The sequence below is a fragment of the Triticum aestivum genome, chromosome 2B (assembly GCF_018294505.1).
Source record: "Triticum aestivum cultivar Chinese Spring chromosome 2B, IWGSC CS RefSeq v2.1, whole genome shotgun sequence".
NCBI classification, from domain to species: domain Eukaryota; kingdom Viridiplantae; phylum Streptophyta; class Magnoliopsida; order Poales; family Poaceae; genus Triticum; species Triticum aestivum.
In genome coordinates, this window is record NC_057798.1 from 779,364,482 (window position 1) to 779,385,696 (window position 21,215).

Here is a 21,215-nt window from a genome sequence, read left to right on the forward strand (position 1 = left end):
CCTCCCATGAGAAGAGAGCATGCGGGAGGTGCAAGTGTGTCGTCGACACTATAGTTTTGGCCCGACCCGCGTGAGCGTTTGAAAGCGACGTCGATAAGTGATAGGCCCCCCTCCAGCATACTCTTGCCGTCATTTTGGCGCTTTCCTTTAAATATACGCCATTTCTCGGTGAGTGACGGTGAGGGAGTGGGCTGTTGCTAGCGTCTAATTGGGTGTTCAAAAAGAAGTAGCAACCCTTGAGCTCGCCCCATTCCTCCGACTTAGTTCCCCTCGGGTATCGACCACCCACATGTCGAAACCATTGCCTTTGCATGTAGTTGTGCTCGAAACATGGGGTTGCTTCACTGCTTGCTACTCTTCCTTTGAAAGTTGGAAGTCTCGGTGAATCGCTCTAAAGTTGACTTGATTGAACTGTAACCCTAGCCATTCTCGTCCTCCGACGAGAAGAGAGCATTTCGGAGGTACAAGAGTGTCGTCGAGACTATAGTTTTGGTCTGGCCCGCGTGAGCGTTTGAAAGCGTCGTCGTAGGCGATAGATTCCCCTCTAGCATACCCTTCTCATCATTTGGCACTGTCCTTTAAATATATGTCGTTTTCCGGTGGGTGGTGATGAGGGAGTGGGCTCTTGCTAGCTTCTAATTGCGTGTTCGAATACATGTGTCGTCATCCTTGCATGTGTGTGTTGCTTCCTTGGCTTCAATTTCTACTAAAGAGACATCAACGTAGAGGTAGTATGCAAGGATTTATTGGGGATATAGGTTGGACGCAACAAATGGGGTTGACCGAGCACCTACATATTATAGGTTGGGCGAAAGCGAAGTGCCGGAAGGGTCTACAGAGACTACGGGTTGTGTAGGCAGGGTCGATGGAGATCCAACCGAGTGAGATAAATGTTTACTACATGCGAGTAATGGTCTTTGATGATGTAGGCTTGAAAGAGGGCAATGCCGAGCATGGCTTGGAATGTTTGGTCTGGGAAGGATAAATGGGAGCGAGGAAGAACAAGAAGGTTGTGAGAGCACCGTCGACCACATTTAGTAGAAGAGGCGGATGACAGGTGATAGCAAGCAGGTATGACATTACTAGCTTGTCGGGAGGGCGGGGGGATGAGCTCATCGTATGGGATGGAGTAGTGGACAACTATTATCTTGAAGAAAGAGTTGTGTCAAAGGGCAATCACGCGAAAGGACTAACTTGTGGGCCTAAACATATCCATTAGTATAACCTAACAAACAATCTATGCTTTAACCTTTTGGAAACATTTTCTTTCTCTTTCTTGAGCTACTCAATCAACATTCCTTCACGATCTAACTATTCATCCTTTTAGCACAACCACACAATATAGACAGACTGTCATGCAAATCCGAGAAACACTAACAACCAATTGATTCAGACACATAGTTGATAGACATGGGCGATGAGTGGGAAAGCCATTTTGCAATGGACTACTTATGTAAAACGTGACATGAAGTTTTGCATTTGGGAAGGACTGGTCCAGAGATGTTTACGATGTTACTATTAAGTATTAACTAGACTAAACCCGCTAAAGGCGCCAGTTAATACGACTACTCGAATGTTCTATATCCAAATAGATAGTCTTCACTAACCTATTTCTCTCAACATGCACACGTGCCATCTCATCATGTAAACATTCATAGAAAAGACACAACCAAAATTCATGTGCAAAGGCCCACTTTACAAGAAACCATGTTCAAAATAATCAAATAACATGAAAGTATAGTGCAGTTGGATCTCGCCACAATGGGCGGTGTATCGCGTAATCTAGGGTTGGAATTCAAGTCGAGTCAAGCTAGCTCAGTTGGACATGTTAGAGCCCGTTAATATAACGAGTTAGCTCAGCTCGACTCGTTAACTTAAGGAGCTCAAATTCAAACTCGGCTCGACTCGTGTAACTCGCAAGATAGCTCATTTAACTTGTTAAGCTCCTTATAGACGTGAATAACAAAATATACGTATTATGTATGAAATTATTCCAGCAAAATTATATTTGTGGACGCATACTTTCTTTACAAATCAGAGCAATCAACAATTTACACCAAATAAAACACTTGGAACACTTAGCTCACGTCCCTTCTGATAAACGTGCTTAATGAGCTAAACGAGTAACTCGTTAGCTTGGCTCGTTAAACTAATTTTGTTAACAAGGATAGATTTAAACTCGACTCGTTAGTCACGAGTTCGGGTGGATTCAAGTCAAGAGCTACTTGTTATTGCTCACGAGGTACAAGAGTATCCTCAAGAATACGGTAGTGGCCTGGTGAGTGGTTGAAAACACCGCCGATAAGTGAAAGATCCCCCTCTAGCTTACTCTTGTCGTCATTTAGCGCTTTCCTTTTAAATATATGTCATTTTCCGGCGGGTGGTGGTGAGGGAGTGTGCTATTGCTGGCTCCGAAATTACGTGTTCGAAAACATGTGTCGTCATCCTTGCACGCCTAGGGTTGCTTCTTTGCCTTCAGCTTGTACTCAAGCGACATCAACATAGAGGTAGTATGCAAGGGTTTATTGGGGATATAGGTAGGAGACGATGAATGGGGTCCACTGAGTACCTCTATTCTGTAGGTAGGGCGAAAGGAAAGCGCTGGAAGGGTCAACGGAGGCTGCAGGTTGGTTGTATAGGGAGGGTCCAAGAGGATCCAACCCAGTGCAGATAAATGTTCACTAAGTGAGACCGGTGGTCTTTGAAGATCTGGGCTTGAAAGAGGGCAATGCCGAGCATGGCTTAGAATGTTCGGTTTGGGTAGGGTAAATGTGAGGAAGGAAGAACAAGAAGGCGGTGAGAGCACCGTTGACCATAGTTAGTAGAAGATGTGTATGCCAGGTTATAGAAGGCGGGTACAACGGTACTAGCTTGTCGGGGGAGGGGGTAAGGAGCTCCTCGGATGGGAGAGAGTTGGGAGCAATTGTTGTCTTGACGAAAGAGTTGTGGCACAAAGTGATAATGTGGAAGGACTAACTTGTGGACTTGACCTTATGCTTTGTATAACACACAATCTGCGCCTTAACCTTTTGGATTCCTTTTCTTTTATCCTTGTATTTCTTGAGCAACCGGAATTAACATTCCTTCACGATCTCACTATTCATCCTTTTCGCACAACAAAAAAATATAAACAGACTGTCATGCAAATCCTAGAAACACTAACAACCAAATGATTCATATACGTAGTTGATAGACATGGATGATGAGCGAGCAAACCATTTTGGAATTGGAATGGACAAGCTTGTGTAAACCATGATCTGAAGTTTTTCTTTTTGGGAAGGAGTGATACTGTTAACTAGGCTAAACTTGCTAAATGTGTCACTTAATAAGACAATTTCAATCATATATGCATGTTTAGTCCGGAGAGGGTCAATGGGGTGCGACCGTGCGAGGTGGTGAGAAAACCGCCGACTGCAAATTAGTAGAAGGAGGTTACTGCATTGTTTGGCTTCATATACCGAGTGGATAGACATGAATGGCGAGTGAGCAGACATACTGGAATGCCTGACTTGCTCGTGTGAACCACGGTTCGAAGATTTTTTTTTGTCCTCCTTGAAAATGAGACATACGGAGATATTTATGGCGCTATTAACTCCTTGATTAGGACCAGTGATTAGTTCTGACCCAGTGATATGACGCTTGATTGACCTCCACGCACACAACATAAGCTTGAGACCGCGCTTCTCCACGGCTCAGTGCAAAGCTTGCACTCAACCGCAGTTCACACCTGACCTGTGAAAGGACGAGGGAGGGAGGGAGCAGAGGCAACAAGGGTGCATCTCGTAGGCAGAGCACGTCACTTGCTTTGCCGGGTAGACAGGGAGACGTTTTCCCCTGCGCGCAAACCAACTAACCGTCTGGTCTGGTGGAGCGTCACACGTGTTACTTCCCGCCGGGTTTGCTATTCGTGTGTCCTCGCCGGAGCCCGGACGATCACCTCGGTTGGGTGTCGTGCTGGCAGCGGAATGGATGAGTGCATGGCGGTAACGGTCACCAAACCAGGTGCAGGGGCTGTTGGAAATATTAACATTTTTTCAATTATTCTATTCCACGGGTAAACATTAAACATGACAAATATGGTATGCATCTCATATCGATACCTAAGCATATTAGCACGTACATAACATAAAAGCAAACCATCTATGAGCAGCACATATATGGCTAGTACAAGTACGAGTAAATGAGGGATGAACATATCATACCCTCCGGTTGGCCAGGCCAACGCGGCGGCGGCAGTAGCAACCTCGGCGTCGTCCGTGGCCTTCTTGTTGGCGGCAGCGGCGACGACCATGGTGTCGATGCAGGGGAAGTAGTGGAAGTAGAGGTGGACGGAGCTGGGGACGGATCGGGAGCAGTCGTGTCGAGACGCTCTCCAAAAACTTTATTGCCGTTATCCCGGGCAGGATCTCGAACGACAGGGTTCTGGAGGCACCTGCTCTCCCGACCAACCGTGCACGCGGTCGTCTGGATGGGGTCACCGAAGGCAGCACAGAGTGAGGAACAATAGATGACGGCTAGGTTTATGCGAGAGAGAGTGAGTGAACCGAATTAGGCCACTCGACTCGCCAGAGCCTTCTTATATAGTCCGTCAGGTAGATAGTCGTGGGCCTGGGCGGAAGCCCACGACCGAGTCGACGCACTCCCGGGAAGGGAGTCGTCATTCTCGGAGAAGGGTCGCACACCCGCGAACGGAGTCGACGAATCCCGGGAACACAAGCCAGCCCAAGTCCAACGTCTCGGACAATGGCCCACCTGTTAGCGACTCATTAATTAATCCCTGATTAATTAATTAATTCGTTTCTGAGCGGCAAAAATAAGCTTCGACTTGGCTCATTCCCGAAACCTGCGGCGCGCGCGCATCCTGGCGAGGCGGGCGGCGGAGGAGGTGGAGGAGCGCGCGTGTACTGCTCCTCTTCCCAAACTCCCAATGGCAAGTGATAGAGCAGCCCTTATAAAAAAGGGTCTCAACTCTCCTCAGCTAGCAAGATGGGATTAAGCTTCCCACCACCTGTCATATTATACATGGGCCTCAAGATTAACCAGGAATCATTGTTCACATGGGCCCAAAGCACATCTATGGTTCAACAATCCCCCACCAGATCTTGAGGCACATAAGTTTATCAACACATCCAAACAATGTTTGATATATCAAAAATTTCAGTGGAGACTGCTAAGTTGAACTTCCGCCTAGAGCAGCAGGATTAGACTTCTTCACAACTGAACAATGGACTATGCCTTGAATTGTTAGCTTGGCGTGCAGAAGTTCGCCTATTGTCAGCTAATATGTGGCTACCGAAGGCTAAACCCCACGGGTGGAGCTTATTAGTCATACTCTGTACCTTCTCATGAGCTTCTTAGAGATTACCCAATCTCATAGACTGTGACCAGCAGTCGGGCTCACATAGGTGTGTCCCTTCAAAGAATTCTCTGTAGATTAGGATCTTGCTTACATAAGCTTTGGAACACATTAAGACAAAAGTCATCCTGCCTTACAGAATTGAGAGTATTAGTGCATGTCCAATGGAATGGGTTAATTAATGATACTCTCCTCAGTTGACTGCTGGATTGTTTTTCCAGGTCCTAATTCACGGGATCTCCGATCATATAGGTTGGGTTATCCCCATGACAACTTACGTGGGTCTCATACCCGTCTCCCTCAATGCATTTTCTATCACAATCCGTGATAGCCCTTTCGTAAAAGGTCTGCCAGATTCTTAGCCGTCTAGATATAATCCAACTCTATTACTCTAGAGTTTCTTGATTTTCTAACAGATTTCAATCTTCTTCTTATGTGCTTTGTGGATTTCATGTTATCCTTTGAACTCTTAGCCTTGGCAATCACCGTTTGATTGTCATAGTTCATAAGGACAACGGCTCTGGTTTATCAACCACCGGCAAATCCATCAAAAGCTCTCGAAGCCATTCTACTTCGACGCATGATGTGTCTAATGCTGTGAGTTATGCTTTCATAGTCGATCTGGTTAAGATCATCTGCTTGCAAGACTTCCAGGAACAACACCACCACCAAGTGTGAACACATGTCCACTTGTGGCTTTCATCTCATCAACATCAGATATCCAATTCAAATCACTATACCCCTCAAGTACCGTCAGGTACCCAAAATAGTGAATTCCATAGTTCGTAGTACCTTGCAAGTAATACATCACTCGCTCAACAACATGCCAATGCACATCTCCCGGATTGGAAACAAACCGGGTCAGTTTGCACACAGCAAATGAGATGTCAGGACGAGTAGCACATGCTAGACACATTAGTGAACCAACCACTTGAGAATATCTCAATTGATCTACAGCCATGCCTTCGAACTTCCGAATCCGCACGCTAGGATCATATGGTGTTGCAAAAGGTTTGCAGTCCGAATATCCAAAACGGCTCAAAATCTTCTCAACATAGTGGGATTGCAAAAGTGTAATTCCACCCTCAAAATTTCTTAGTAACTTGATGTTCAAGATTACATCAGCCACACCTAGGTCTTTCATCTCAAAGTTATGAGATAGAAAAGCCTTGACCCTCCTCAATCATTACAAGAAATATGTCAACTTGTGACCAGCACTATTAGTCACTGAATGGTCACTGTTTTTAATTTGTGACCTTTTTGTGACCAAAAACATAAGGTCAAAAGCTGGCGGTCGTAAACTGACTATAGCGACCTTTCTTCTGGATTGGTCGTGGACGTTTATGACCAAAATACGTCTATTGTGGCGTTTTGGTCACTAGCAACCTCCCCAGGCCACGTAGGCATCCAGCGTGGCAATCTGATGTGGCATAAGATTCAGCCCGGTCCAATTCAGCGTTTTACATGGGCCGAGCCCATTAATTCAGCCTTTTATTTTTTTTCCTTGTTAATTCTGGTCGGCTTCATGGGCCAAGCCCAACGTTGTAGCCTTTTTTATTGTTGGCCCATGGCCTTTTATTATTTATTGCTTTTCTGTTTTCAGCCATTATATATTCAAGCTGGTCCCACTTGTCATGATCATCTCTCAAATTGGTCCCACATGTCAGAAATGTACAAAATTGACAGATTATTTCATAAGTGGACCCATTGGTCAAGTTTCCATTTCACAAGTTTTCAGATCACATACATAATCAAAAAGAATCATCAAATATACCACTAAATAAATCTATTACAATCTTTACAACACATATATGCTACAATATGCTACTCTTCACTAAGTAGAACTTGACGGCTTCACACTTCACGGCTTCACACTTGCTTCATACTTCACGGCTTCACACTTGAGCATCTATAAGAGAGGAACAACCACAAATTTAAATCTCAAAATTTAAATCTGTATAGGCCATATGCAGAAGCAGTTCAAAGTTGAAACAACATCAATTAAACACACGCGCACAGAAACATAGGAGTCAAAATATAGTATAGGACCAGGACAAGGAAACTCCTGTTATCAAATCAACACACAGCTTGTAGCAAAACAGCACAGAAACATGTGGATATCTCATGTGAGCATCATGTTGTGGTTTTATTAAACAATGATATAGCAACAGAATACAATATCTTCAATGCAAACCAGCAAGAGAATTGCTCCTGCTAGCTGCTGTTGCTGCCACAAAACGCATGACACATTAGTTGCAGTACAAGCTATGGATCTGGATTCTGGACTGAGATCCAACACGACGTATGTACAATGAAGTGCAGATATGCAACTAGCAGGAAATCTAAGTGAACATGGTTTGTACTTCTCACATAAATCTTTACTCTTGTAAATTCAAAGCTATGTTTGATCCCAGACGACATGAGCTGATGATTATAATGTATGACACCCTACTGAAGCAACAAACAACTCCTGACTTATTACTACAAAGAAAATAGTTCTTCCCAAGCCTCCATTTTAACAATGTATAAATCTGAGTGAATAGATGTACTCTAGAGCTATGCTGGAACCACTAGTAGAGTAAACAAACAGAGTCCATCGAAAATCTGGCAACAGCGGATGTACTGTACTGATAACATTAGACTAGAACTAAGAGCCTCAGAGATCTTGGTGGTTAAGATCATAAAGTGGGATAAACCCATTAAGAGTAGCAAATATTTTGATAACATCACAGGCTCAAAGGAAAATAAACACCAGCAACTATTGAATGAATTAAAACCCAAAATAGAGCAAAATCTCTTAAAGAGCACAAAATGGCATGGTCTGTGAGAAGTAGCTGGTTGTGATAATTATGAAGTATCAGTGGGAATCCGAATGATTTTCTTCATCACGTAGAAGCATGCAAAAGACCCAATATAACACAAAGAGCAACAAGGTTGCGACCAACACAAGGAGTGCATGTACGGCCAGTCATAAAGCGGTGCAAATGTAATACAGGAGATGCCATCGTCCATCAGAAGTAGATGGCTACACTAATCATGAAATATCAGTGGGAATCCGAATGATTTTCTTCATCACCTGGAATCATGCAGTTCAACCCAACAGAACACAATGAGCAATAAGGTTCATAACCAATGAAGGAATGCATGTACAGTCAATCTAAAGCAGTAAAAATGTGCAAATGTACTTCAGGAGATGGCGTGACCCGTCGATTTTCTTCATCACCCAGGTAATGCACATCTCATCAGCCAACAGAACACAAAAAAGAGGATACAAAAATTACTGCTAAGAGGTTTGCAAAAAATCAAAGGAAAGTATTTGCTCAATAATAAAGGAGTACATATGTAGTCCAAGAGATGGCATCATCCGTCAGAAGTATCTGGTTGTAATAATCATGAAAATCAGTGGGAATCCGAATGATTTTCTTTATCACCCAGATCATGCACATCTCAGCCAGCAGAACATCACAAGTAACATATGTAAAACAATAATTCTGAGCATGAGCAAACAAAATTCTTCACAGTACTATAAAGCATGAACTGTGACTGGTTTCTAAAATCCATGGGAATCATCATAAACATTTTTATAATGCAGACCAAATGATTTACCACCAGGAGAGTTTATATGACAAAAGCTGAAGGCGTATCTATTAGAGTACCAGCAAATCAGACTGAACTTTCATGGAATGATTAGTATAACTAGACCCATTTTAGTTTAGCATTACATAAAAGACTAGTAGCAGTCGCACAGGCAACTATGGAGCACTGAAGAAACTTGACAGGGAAACAGCATACCCTGATGGTGCCCAGGCTGCAGCCTCAAAACCCTGCAAAACCACAAGCGACGTCAACATCAAACACACATATAAGAAGCACGCCGAGATCTAGAAGGCCATGTGCATGCCTGAAGGTACAACACCACCATGAAACGCCGGGACGATGGAGGAGCAATGGAAGGGAGGGAGAAGGGAAGGGGCGGAGTACCTGCGGTGGGGCTGACGCGGCGGGGCGCGACGACCCGCTAGCTGGCGATCCAGAAGTGGCCGTGCGGGAGCAGGCTGCACCCTTCCCCGCCGAGGCCCTGCACGCGCGCAAACACAACGAACACCCGTCAGCCTCCGCCACCATACCGCCGCATGCAGATTTGAGGGGCGTGAGGCGCCGCTCACCTTGGAGAAGGGCGCGGTGTAGAGGAGCGCCGCCATGAGCGCCACCGCCACGGCCAGCAGTGGCAGCACCCGGCCAGTCCCAGCCGCCATCGCTCGTCAACTCCCTCTCCTCCTCTGCGTCTGCGTGCAGCGGCGAGAGTCCAGTCCCCATACGGGCGGGGCTGGCGACGGGAAGCTGTGGCGGCATCGATCTGGATCGGATCGAGATCTAAGGGCAGCGGCTGTGGGTGTGTGGAATCCAGGAGAGTGAGTGGAAGGGGAGCCGGAGGAGGTGGGGATCCGGCTCGTGGAGGAGAGCGAGTGGAGGGGGACGACGGTGTTGGGCAGAATCGATGGGGGCGGCGGCGCACGGAGGAGGGCGCGACTAGGGTTTGGACGAGTGGAGAGGCAGCTGCGCTGATTTGGGAGGGGGATGAGAGGGATGAGGGGTAGAGGGGGTGGGGGAAGAGGGCTGCCGTCGGATCCGGGCCTATCCAACGGTGGTCGGGCATGATCCGTGTGAGGTGCTCGTGGACCAATCAGAATGCAATAAAGGCCTTGATGACTTTATGACCATATAAATAGGTCGTAATTGATTAAAAATAAGTTTTTTTGCAGGAGAAAAGCATTTTTCATTGTTGAGGTATAAAAAATAGTTTTGTTGTGACGAACCTACCAACTCTATGTATTAGACCAAATTTTATGTATAATTGACCAAATGATTTATGTAAAATGCTTTTGATCCATGAGAAAATCATTTTCCATTTTTTGAGTGCCCAAAATGAGTTTTTTTGTGAAGAACCTACCAAATATTTTTTGCAAAATTGTACCAAATAAATTTTCTTAAATACTAGGCCATATTTAATATACAATTGATCAAATGGTTGGGTGTCAAAAAATTTGATCCACCTCTCGTGAAAAAGACAAATTTCCGCCGATTCAGTAGGAAGCGAGTCAAATTTGAACTGGAGCTGCCTCATAGTTTGCTCTTTATTTTTTCCAAAAATCATTTCTAGTTACATAAGTACCTATTTAATCAGAGAAACATCAAAAGTTTTGCAAGATTCAACCACTAGCTAGGAACGGTCATTCCCACCATTTTGACTGCATTTTTAAACGGACATAAAAAATTCAAAAAAAATCAAAAAAATGGGAAACCTTCGCATTGTGTCATTATATGTGGCCAAGTTCCCAGGAAAAATAACAAACTTGTAATAAAGCAATTATTTTATAAAAGTATTCTCAGAAACGAGCTATCACGTGTGAAGATCAATGGCTTTCAAGCAAAATGATCAATCTTATGGCCACATTCATGGCATAGTTTGTTCAAATGATCTCATATTGTGCACAAGGGTGCATATTAGAATGACAAACAATGTTGCTTAAGGGAGTTTTCATTTTCTTTGGACGAAAAATCATTTTTCATTTTTTGAGTGCCCGAAATGAGGTTTTTTTGTGAAGGACCTCCCAAATAATTGTTGCAAAATTGGACCAAATCAATTTTCTAAAATACTAGGCCATATTTAATGCACAATTGACCAAATGGTTGGGTGTAAAAAGTTTTGATCCACCTCTCGTGAAAAAGACAAATTTCTGCCGATTCAGTTGGAAGCGGGTCAAATTTGAACTGTAGCTGCCTTGTAGTTTGCTCTTTATTTTTTAGAAAAATCATTTCTAGGTACATAAGTATCTATTTAATCAGAGAAACACCAAAAAAATTCCAAGATTCAACCATTAGCTAGGAACAGTCATTCCTGCCGTTTTGACCGCATTTTGAAACGGGCATAAAAAATTAAAAAAAAATCAAAAAATTGGGAAACCTTCGCATTGCGTCATTATATGTGACCAAGTTTCCAGGAAAAATAATAAACTTGTAATACGGAAATTATTTTAAAAAGTGTTCTCAGAAACGAGTTATCAGGTGTGAAGATTCTTGGCTTTCAAGCCAAATGATCAATCTTATGGCCACATTTATGGCATAGTTTGTTCAAATGATCTCGTATTGTGCACAAGGGTGCATATTGGAATTAAAAACAATGTTGCTTAAGGGAGTTTTCATTTTCTTTGGATGAAACATTCATTTTCCATTTTTCAAGTCCCCGAAATGAGGTTTTTTTGTGAAGGACCTCCCAAATAATTGTTGAAAAATTGGACCAAATCATTTTTATTAAATACTAGGCCATATTTAGTGCACAATTGACCAAATGGTTGGGTGTAAAAAGTTTTGATCCACCTCTCGTGAAAAAGACAAATTTCCGCCGATTCAGCTAGAAGCGGGTCAAATTTGAACTGTAGCTGCCTTGTAGTTTGATCTTTATTTTTTCCAAAAATCATTTCTAGGTACATAAGTATCTATTTAATCAGAGAAATATCAAAAAAATTCCAAGATTCAACCACTAGCTAGGAACGGTCATTCCCGCCGTTTTGGCCGCATTTTGAAACGGGCATAAACAATTCAAAAAAATCAAAAAATTGGAAAACCTTCGCATTATGTCATTATATGTGGCCAAGTTTCAAGGAAAAATAATAAACTTGTAATACGGAAATTGTTTTAAAAAAGTGTTCTCAGAAACGAGCTATCATGCGTGAAGATTCATGACTTTCAAGCCAAATGATCAATATTATGGCCACATTCATGGCATAGTTTGTTCAAATGACCTCATATCATGCACAAGGGTGCATGTTTCAATGACAAACAATGTTGCCTAAGGAACTTTTCATTTTCTTTGGATGAAAAATTCATTTTCCATTTTTTGAGTATCAAAAATGAGTTTTTTTGTGAAGGGCCTACCATATATTTGTTGCAAAATTGGATCTAATAAATTTTATAAAATACTAGGTCATATATAATGCACAATTGACAAAATGGTTGGGTGTCAAAAGTTTTGATCCACCTCTGGTGAAAAAGACAAATTCCCGTCGATTCAGCTGGAAGCGGGTCAAATTTGAATTGCAGGTGCCTCATAGTTTGCTCTTTATTTTTTCCAAAAATCATTTCCAGGTAAATAAGTATCTATTTAATCAGAAATACATGGTTTGATGGCGAGACATCGAGGTTTGGACGGTGGCCGAGGGCCCCAATTCTAGAGCGCATACGCTCGCATGCCGCCACGTGGTCACCGCGTGACCGTGGCGTTGCCATGCGTTCTGGGCGGCCTAGGCATGTCTAGTGGGTTGGGAACTCCGCAGGTAGGTGCTAGGAAGAAAATTATAACATAATATTCTCATGAGGAGACCGAACTATGCTCAAACATGAATTAGCAGCCAAGTGTTTGATTAGTGGTACGGGAAATGCACATGGACAATGGGCGTGAGTTTTGGCTGAGGATGATCATATACTAAGAAGAATGTCTTCACAATTTTTTAGGGAAATCAAGAATATATAAATAACACTTACTTCACAAAGTGCTGATTTGAACAGAATAGGAAAATGAATATTGTTGAGTTATTTTTGAACTAGGCAAGGAATGTTTTTGACATATTTGATGAAGATATGATCCAAACAATTTATGAGAAATTTTTGGGAATTTTTGGAATAACAGAAATATAGGTTGCTTCACAACCTAGGGCAAAAATTGACACATGGACATGACACATAGGCAAAACTGATGAGATGGCGCCTAGTCATCACAACCCACCACAATCTACAAGGCTATGACCATCTATATTGCTCGTTAACAATTAGAAATAAGGCAGCGGACTAGCCCTGTTTGCTTTGTGACCATTTCGTGTAAGGAAATTATGACCTTTCCAACCAAAATGGTCGCAATGGTTTAGGGTTTGGAGCCCCCCGAACAGCTTTTGACCAATTGGTCTTAAATGGTCATAGATCTATGACCAATTCTTCCAGGGTCACTGACAGAAGGTCACTAGTTGACATATTTCTTGTAGTGAATGATCTTGAGGTGGGTCCCAAATATCAGTATGTCATCGACATACAGACACAATATAACTCCTTGGCCCCACCATAGCGATAGTATACACATTTGTCAGCTTCGTTAACAACAAAGCCCACAGATGTCAAAGTAGTGTTCAACTTCTCATGCCATTGCTTAGGCGCTTGTTTCAGGCCATACAGAGATTTCACTAGCTTGCACACATTTCTTTGCTGACCATTTACTACAAAGCCATCTTGTTGTTGCATGTAAATTTCCTCGTCTAGCTCTCCGTTAAGGAAAGCCGTCTTAACGTTCATCTGATGAACGAGAAGACCATGTGAGGCAGCCAAAGCGAGTAACACTCAAATGGTTGTCAGTCTAGCCACAGGTGAGTAAGTGTCAAAGAAATCCTCTTCATCTTTCTGGGTATAACCCTTGGCCACAAGCCTAGCCTTGTACTTCTCAATAGTACCATCGGGCCTAAGCTTCCTTTTGAACACCCACTTACAACCCAATGGTTGGCACCATGAGGACGATCAGTGATCTCCCAAGTCTCGTTAGCCAAGCTGGAATCCATCTCGCTAAGGACCACATCCTTCCAGTAGTCAGCATCCAAAGATGCATAACCTTTTGAAATGCAACTGGGAGTGTCATCCTACACGAGGTACATGAGAAAATCATCACCAAAAGACTTTGCAGTCCTTTGTCTCTTGCTCCTAACAGGAGCTTCCTCGTCATCCTCCGTGGAACTCTCATCACTTTTATGTTCATAATACTCCATCGGAATGGCTGGTTCAGCAGTCTCATCAGATTCCAGTCTAGAAGTGTTTTGCATATCTCTCATGGGAAAATATCGTCCAAGAATGTAGCATCCCTAGACTCCATGATCATACCGACCTTCACGCCGTGTACATCAGATTTCACCACTAGAAATCTATAGCCAATGCTATGCTTGGCATAGCCAAGAAAAACGCAGTCCACAGTCTTTGGCCCCAACTTGCGCTTTTTGGTTATCAGCATGTTGACTTTAGCCAAGCAGGCCCAAGTGCGTAAGTAAGAAAGTATAGTTCTTTTCTTTTCCCATTGCTCATAGGGAGTAGTCTCATTATCCTTTATGGGAACTTTATTCAGGACATGACATGATGTCAATACAGCCTCCCCCCACCATGCCTTGGAAAACCCGATGTATCTAACATGGCGTTAACCAAATTAGTTAGAGTACGGTTTTTTCGTTCAGCAACCCCATTTGACTGAGTGAGTAGGGAGGCAACCTCTCATGAATAATACCATGTTCCACGCAGAATAAATAAAACTCATTAAAAAAGTACTCTCCACCACGATCAGACCGGACTCGTTTTATTTTCTTCTCAAGTTGGTTCTCAACTTCAGCCTTATAGACTTCAAAGTAGTGTAGAGCCTCATCCTTAGTATTTAACAAATACACATAGCAGAATTTAGTGGAATCATCAATCAGAGTCATGAGTATTTCATTCCACCTTTAGTCAACACACCATTCATCTCATAGAGATCTGAATGTATGAGCTATAATGGTGCCAGGTGTCTCTTCTTCGTATGCTTCTGAGGCTTACGAGGTTGCTTAGCTTGCACACACGCATGGCACTTAGAGCCTTTGGATAAAGTGAAACTCGGGATTAAATCCATCTTGGCTAGCCGCGTCATACAACCCAAATTTATATGACAAAGACGTGAATGCGAAACCTCAGATTCATTCACATTAGAATGAATTTGGTTCACGACTTTATTATAGAAATCCTCCAGGGAAAGGTGGAAAAAACCACCACAATCATATCATTTTCCAACAAATAGTCCATACCGAGACATGGCTACTTCGTTAGACTCAAATACTAACTTAAACCCTTATTTACATAGACGAGAGCCACTAACGAGATTCTTCTTGATGGCAGGGACATGCTGCACGTTCTTCAGTTGCATGATCTTTCCTGAAGTAAACTGCAGATCTACCATGCCAACAACATGAACAGAAGCATGCGAGCCATTCCCCATCAGGACGGAACAATCTCGTGCGACCTGGTAGGAGGAAAACAAAGACACATTAGCACATACGTGAATATTGGCCTCAGTGTCAACCCACCAATCGGTGGACTGACAAACTGAAAGTATGGTAAACAGATTACCATAAGCAGATGCCGCATCATTGTTGCTCAGAATGGCATTAATAGACTTGGAGTCCTGTCCTGACTTCTTGTACTTGTTTGGGCACTTGTTTGCCCAATGTTCCTCTGAACCACAAGTAAAGCACCCATCTCTCCTTCTGTCTTTCTTCTTGCCCTTCTTCTTAAAGGTAGTATTCTGCTGGATAGAGTTCTTTCCCTTGAACTTGTGGAAGTTCTTCTACACCACATTGGCGCTAGAAGAACCCTCTGTACCCTTCACGTGTGTGTCCTTTTCTCTCGAGTTCTGCTCAACACTGAGATGATCGATGACATCCTCAACAGAGAATTCACGTCTCAAGTGCTTGAGAGAAGTAGCAAAGTTTCTCCAACTAGGAGGGAGTTTTGCAATAATGCAACCCGCGAAAAACTTGTCCGGTAACTCACACTTCAAGAGCTGCAGCTCCTTAGCAATGCACTGTATCTCATGAGTCTGGTCCAATACAGGACGGTTATCAACCATCATGTAATCATGGAACTGCTCTATGGCATATAGCTCACTACTAGCATCGGTTGTGCCGAATTTGACTTCGAGCACGTCCCACAAGTTTTTGGCAACCCACATATGAATACATGCATCAACCAACTTGTCTCCAATCACACTCAGAGCTGCTCCCACAAAGATTGTGGTTGCCTCCCTAAAGCCACAAGGTGGTCCTTGTCTGCCAACGCTTAAAATGCGTCCTGGTAAACTTTTCCGGTTTCAAAGTAGCAGCAAAGCCTTGAATCAAAAAGTGCCTAAAATAAGGTTTTTGGATTATTGGAAATATTAGCACTTCTCCAATTAGACTAATCCACGAGTAAACAGTAAGCATGGCAAATACTGTATGCATCTCATACCGATACCTAAGCATACTAGAACGTAGTGGAAGCAGAGGCCGACGAAGCGGGAGCAGTCGCGTCAAGACGCTCCCCAAAAACCTTATTGTCGTTCTCCCGGGCAGGATCTCGCTCGGCTCATTCTCGCAACCCGCGGCGCGCCTCCTGGCGAGGTGGGTGGTGGAGGAGGAGCGCGCATGTACCACTTCTATTTCCAAGCTCCCAATGGCAAGTGGTAGAGCAGCCCTTATAAAGGGGTCTCAACTCTCCTCAACTAGCAAAGTGGGACTAAACTTCCTACCACATGCCATATAGTACATGAGCCTCAAGATTAAACAGGAATCATTATTCATATGGGCCTAAAGCCTATCTATGATTCAACAGATGCAGCGCATGTGCCCGTGGCTTGGAGGAGTGATGAGTTACCATGCGGGCTAGCGCTACAGTTCGCCGGCATGCAACCGGCGTTCTTCACCTCGGCACCGATCAATACCGACGGTCGAAGGAAAGAAAAGGAGGGCCGTCGACCGGAGCCTTCCTTTCCTGGCCCGGGCTCTCGCCCGTCTGACTTTGACCTTAATGGTGGCTGGATGATAGATATGTCGTTGCCGGATCGAGCACGAGAGAGAGAGAGGAAGACAAGCTAACGAACGAGAGAGAGGGAGGAATTTTGCGCTGTGCAACTTCACAACTTTTCTGCGTTTTTTTCCTTCTTGTTATTCTGTTACAACAGAAGCCACCCCAGCTCGCTCACTCCCGGCGGGATCGCCACGATCCGTGATGGCCGCGCCATCCCACGACCGCGTATCATAGCGATCGAGTCCCACCAGGAGAGGAGCCAGGGTATAAGGAAAAGCAAGAGAACGTCGAGGAGATCATGCGTACGTGCACTGGACTCCCACGGCTACGTGCATGTGCTGGTCACATCACCACGCACACACATTATTCATACAGAAAAGCAAAACCTAGACTACACAACCATGCAACGAGCGAGCTTAAGCCAACACTTCTCCCCCTTAAGCTCGGAGTGCTTTGCTGATCTCCATGACCCCGAGCTTCTGCCGCATCTCCACGAAACGAACACGCCCGAGCGCCTTGGTCAGCACATCAGCCAGCTGGTAGTCTGTTCGGACATGATCGACCTCCACCTGATCTTGCTCAATGCACTCTCTGATGAAATGGTATTTGACATCTATGTGCTTGCTGCGATCATGGTGGACAGGATTCTTTGCCAAAGCAATGGCTGATTTGTTGTCGACCAAGAGTTTGAACTTAGTTGGCTCTTCTCCTTTCATCTCACAAAGAAGTCTGCTCAGCCAAAGGCCCTGACAGGTTGCCACCGCGGCAGCCACATACTCGGCCTCACATGAGCTGACTGCCACTACCTTTTGTTTCTGAGATGTCCAAGAGATGGGGTTCTCTCCAAGAACACATTGCCTGATGTGCTCTTGCGATCTCCCTGATCACCTCCATGATCACTGTCGCTGTACCCCAGCAGCACGCCACTTCCTCCACGCACATAACGGCAGCCATAGTTTAGAGTTCCCTGAATGTATCTGAGAATTTGTTTCACTGCCGCCCAGTGTGTTGTGGTTGGCCTCTCCATAAATCTGCTGACAATGCCAACAACGTATGTGATATCTGGTCTTGTGTGCACCAGGTATCTCAGGCTTCCAATTACGCTGCGGTACAGGGATTGATCTACAGCCCTGCCTTCATCTTCTTTCTTTAGTTTCAGCCTGCACTCCATGGGTGTCTGACTCTGGTTGCAGTCACTCATTCCTGCCAGCTCCAGAATCTTTTCTGCATAGCCATGCTGACTCAAGGTAATTGCTCCCTCAGTTTGCGCTACTTCAATGCCCAGGTAGTAGCTGAGTAGTCCAAGATCAGTCATCTTGAAAAGTTTCTGCATTTGTTCCTTGAACTCCAGTATGTGAGCTGCATCAGTGCCTGTGATGATGAGATCATCGACGTACACACCCACAATCAGAAACGAGTGTGCGTTGCCGCGTCTGTAGACCACATGCTCCAGCGGGCTTCTGCTGAAACCGAGTGCGCCGAGGGTGTGATCCAGTTTGGCATACCATGCCCTCGGGGCTTGCCGCAAACCATAGAGGGCCTTGCTCAGTTCCAGAACATGAGATTCCTTCCCAGCTACTGTGTATCCTGGTGGCTGTGACACATACACCTCTTCGCCCAGCTCTCCGTTGAGAAATGCAGACTTGACGTCCATATGGTGTACTTCCCATCCAGAGTGCGCGGCCAGAGCCAGGAACAAGCGCACCGTCTCCATGCGTGCCACGGGCGCAAACACTTCTTCGAAGTCTATCCCTTCTCTCTGAGCGTATCCCTTTGCGACTAGACGAGCCTTGTGCTTGAGAATCTTTCCTTCTGGATCACGCTTGACCTTGTAAACCCACTTGAGGCCGATTGCCTTGTGCCCTTGAGGGAGCGAGGTCAGCTCCCAGGTGCCGCTCTCGGTGACTGAATCCATCTTAGCATCCATAGCATGCTTCCATGCCGCGTCCTCAAGTGCATCAGCAATGTTGGCCGGTTCCTCGTCACTCAACAGACACTGCTCCATTGCCTCGCGTACGGCCTCCCCCTCTGTCTCATCCATGATGCATGAGATGCGACGATAACGGATGTCGCTGGTGTCCACATCTCTGCGGTTTTTGTCGTGACTGGGTGGAGTCGCCCAGCGAATGTCTCTGCCAAGAGTGCTGGGCGTGGTCGTTGTGGACGCAGACGCCGCGGGCGTGCTCGCCGCGGGTGTGCCAACTGATGCAGGGATCGGGGTCGATGGTGATGGAGGTGCTGGTGGTGTCGTGCTCCGTGGCGTTGGGGACGCCGTATCCATCCCAGTGTCCCGCTCCTAGGTGCCGTGCTCCATGGTGTAGACCACGGTGAACGTCGCCGGCGCCGGTGCGTCCGCAGCCGCGCCTTGAGTTCGCCACGCCGGGGGCCTGTTTTCTTCAAAGATTGCATCACGAGTTACTCGTACCTTGTTGGCTGCAGGATCATAGACGCGATATGCCTTGGACCCATCTTCGTACCCGACGAACACCATTGGCGTCGAGCGATCGCTCAGCTTGGAGATGCCTGGCCCGACGCTCTTGACATGCACCGTGCACCCGAACGTGCGCAGGTGGTGCACCGCGGGCTTACGGCCGTGCCACGCCTCGTAAGGAGTGACACCATCGAGGCTCCTGGTCGGCGCGCGATTCAGAAGATACACCGCCGTTCGCACGGCCTCTCCCCAGAACAGCGCCGGCATGCCCATGCTCTTCATCATGCACCGTGCCATCTCCACCACCGTCTGGTTTCGACGCTCGACCACCCCATTCTGTTGTGGGGAGTACGGTGCAGTAGTGTAGTGTTGGATGCCACGCTGCTCACAGTAGCCTCTGAATTCGGTGGAGTTGAACTCGCCGCCGTGGTCTGACCTGAATGCCAGTAGCTTGCACTGGCCCTTCGCCTCCGCCGTGGCCTGGATCTTTCTGAAGCGCTCGTACGCCTCGTCTTTGGATTTCAGAAGCTCAAGCCACATATATCGACTGAAATCATCGACTACCAGCAAGAAGTACATGTTGCCTCCCGGCGTTGTGGGCTCGATGGGGCCGCAGAGATCGGTGTGAACGAGCTCCAGGCCGCGCTCTACACGGTGCGCGCTGGCCTGTGGGAACGGCGTGCGGTGCTGCTTTCCCAAAGCACAGCCGTCGCAGTACTCCTCCACACGATCAATCACGGGCATGCCCCGCACCATCTCCTTGGATCCCATGGCCCGGAGCGCTCAAAAGTGAAGATGCCCCATGCGTGTGTGCCATCGCCAAGCCTCGTCATCCCCGACTGCCATCAGGCACGCCGGCGTGTCCAACGCGAGGGAGCCCATGTACAGACGGTTGTTGGACCGCCCGATGCGCGCCAGGACGCCCCCCGACGGGTCTCGTATGGACATCACGCCGTCTCTGATGTCGATGACACAGCCGGCCTCATCGAGTTGCCCGGCGGAGACGATGTTGGTGCGCAGGCTTGGGATGAAGAATACACCGGTGAGGGCGCGGTGGCCGCCGCTCTGGCAGCGGAATACCACCGAGCCGCGACCACGTATCGCCACTACCGATCCATCGCCGAACCTCACTGTGCCGCGGACGGTCTCGTCCAGCGCCGAGAACACGTGCCTGTCGCCCGTCATGTGGCTGCTGGCCCCGGTGTCAAAGAACCACACGCCGTCTGGAGACGGCACGGGCAGGACCTTTTCCTCGTTGAGGTACACCTCCTGGGGCGCTACGAGTTGTGATGAGGTGATGGTGGTGACCACGGCCATGTAGAGGCCTTGATCATGCTCTGCGTCGGCCTGTGCCAGGTTCACTTGCTCCGGCTTGCCCTTCTGCTCCTGCTCGCGGAGCCATGTGCGGCACTCCTTCTTCCAATGCCCCGGAATACCGCAATGGTGACACTTGCCCTTTTTCCTCTTGCCACTGGATCCGCCGGAGCCGCCTGCTCCGGCGTTGCCCGGCACGGACTTGCCACCGCCTTGCCCCTTGGGCTTAGCAGGCCACTTACCCTTTCCGGTGTGGCCGCCGCCACCGCCGCCTGACGACAACCCTCCGCCGCCGCCCACCTTCTCGCGGGCCAGCCACTCCTCATGAGTGAGCAAGAGGCGCCCGGCGTTCTGCGCTCCGTCGTCGAGCTCGTAATGGTCCTCGCAGGCGGAGAGGCGGCCGACAAGCTCCTCGGTGGTCATGGTTTTCAGATCAATGAGAGACTTGATCGCCATGGCCATCGGGCGGTACCGCCGCGGCACCACGCGGAGGAATTTCTG

The 21,215-nt window shown here is 46.4% G+C and overlaps 1 non-coding gene and 3 pseudogenes across 1 annotated transcript; all 4 read right to left on the minus strand.

The window, feature by feature from the left end:
- Positions 1-8,008: 8,008 nt before the first annotated feature.
- LOC123047760 (small nucleolar RNA SNORD24) lies at positions 8,009-8,091 on the minus strand. Its single transcript, XR_006423124.1, has one exon. It is a non-coding gene; the product is annotated as a small nucleolar RNA SNORD24 (small nucleolar RNA).
- An 84-nt stretch (positions 8,092-8,175) lies between these two features.
- Positions 8,176-8,251, minus strand: LOC123047810 (uncharacterized; annotated as a pseudogene).
- Positions 8,252-8,362: 111 nt separating this feature from the next.
- LOC123047807 (uncharacterized) lies at positions 8,363-8,438 on the minus strand (annotated as a pseudogene).
- Positions 8,439-8,718: 280 nt separating this feature from the next.
- Positions 8,719-8,793, minus strand: LOC123047804 (uncharacterized; annotated as a pseudogene).
- Between the last annotated feature and the right edge of the window lie 12,422 nt (positions 8,794-21,215).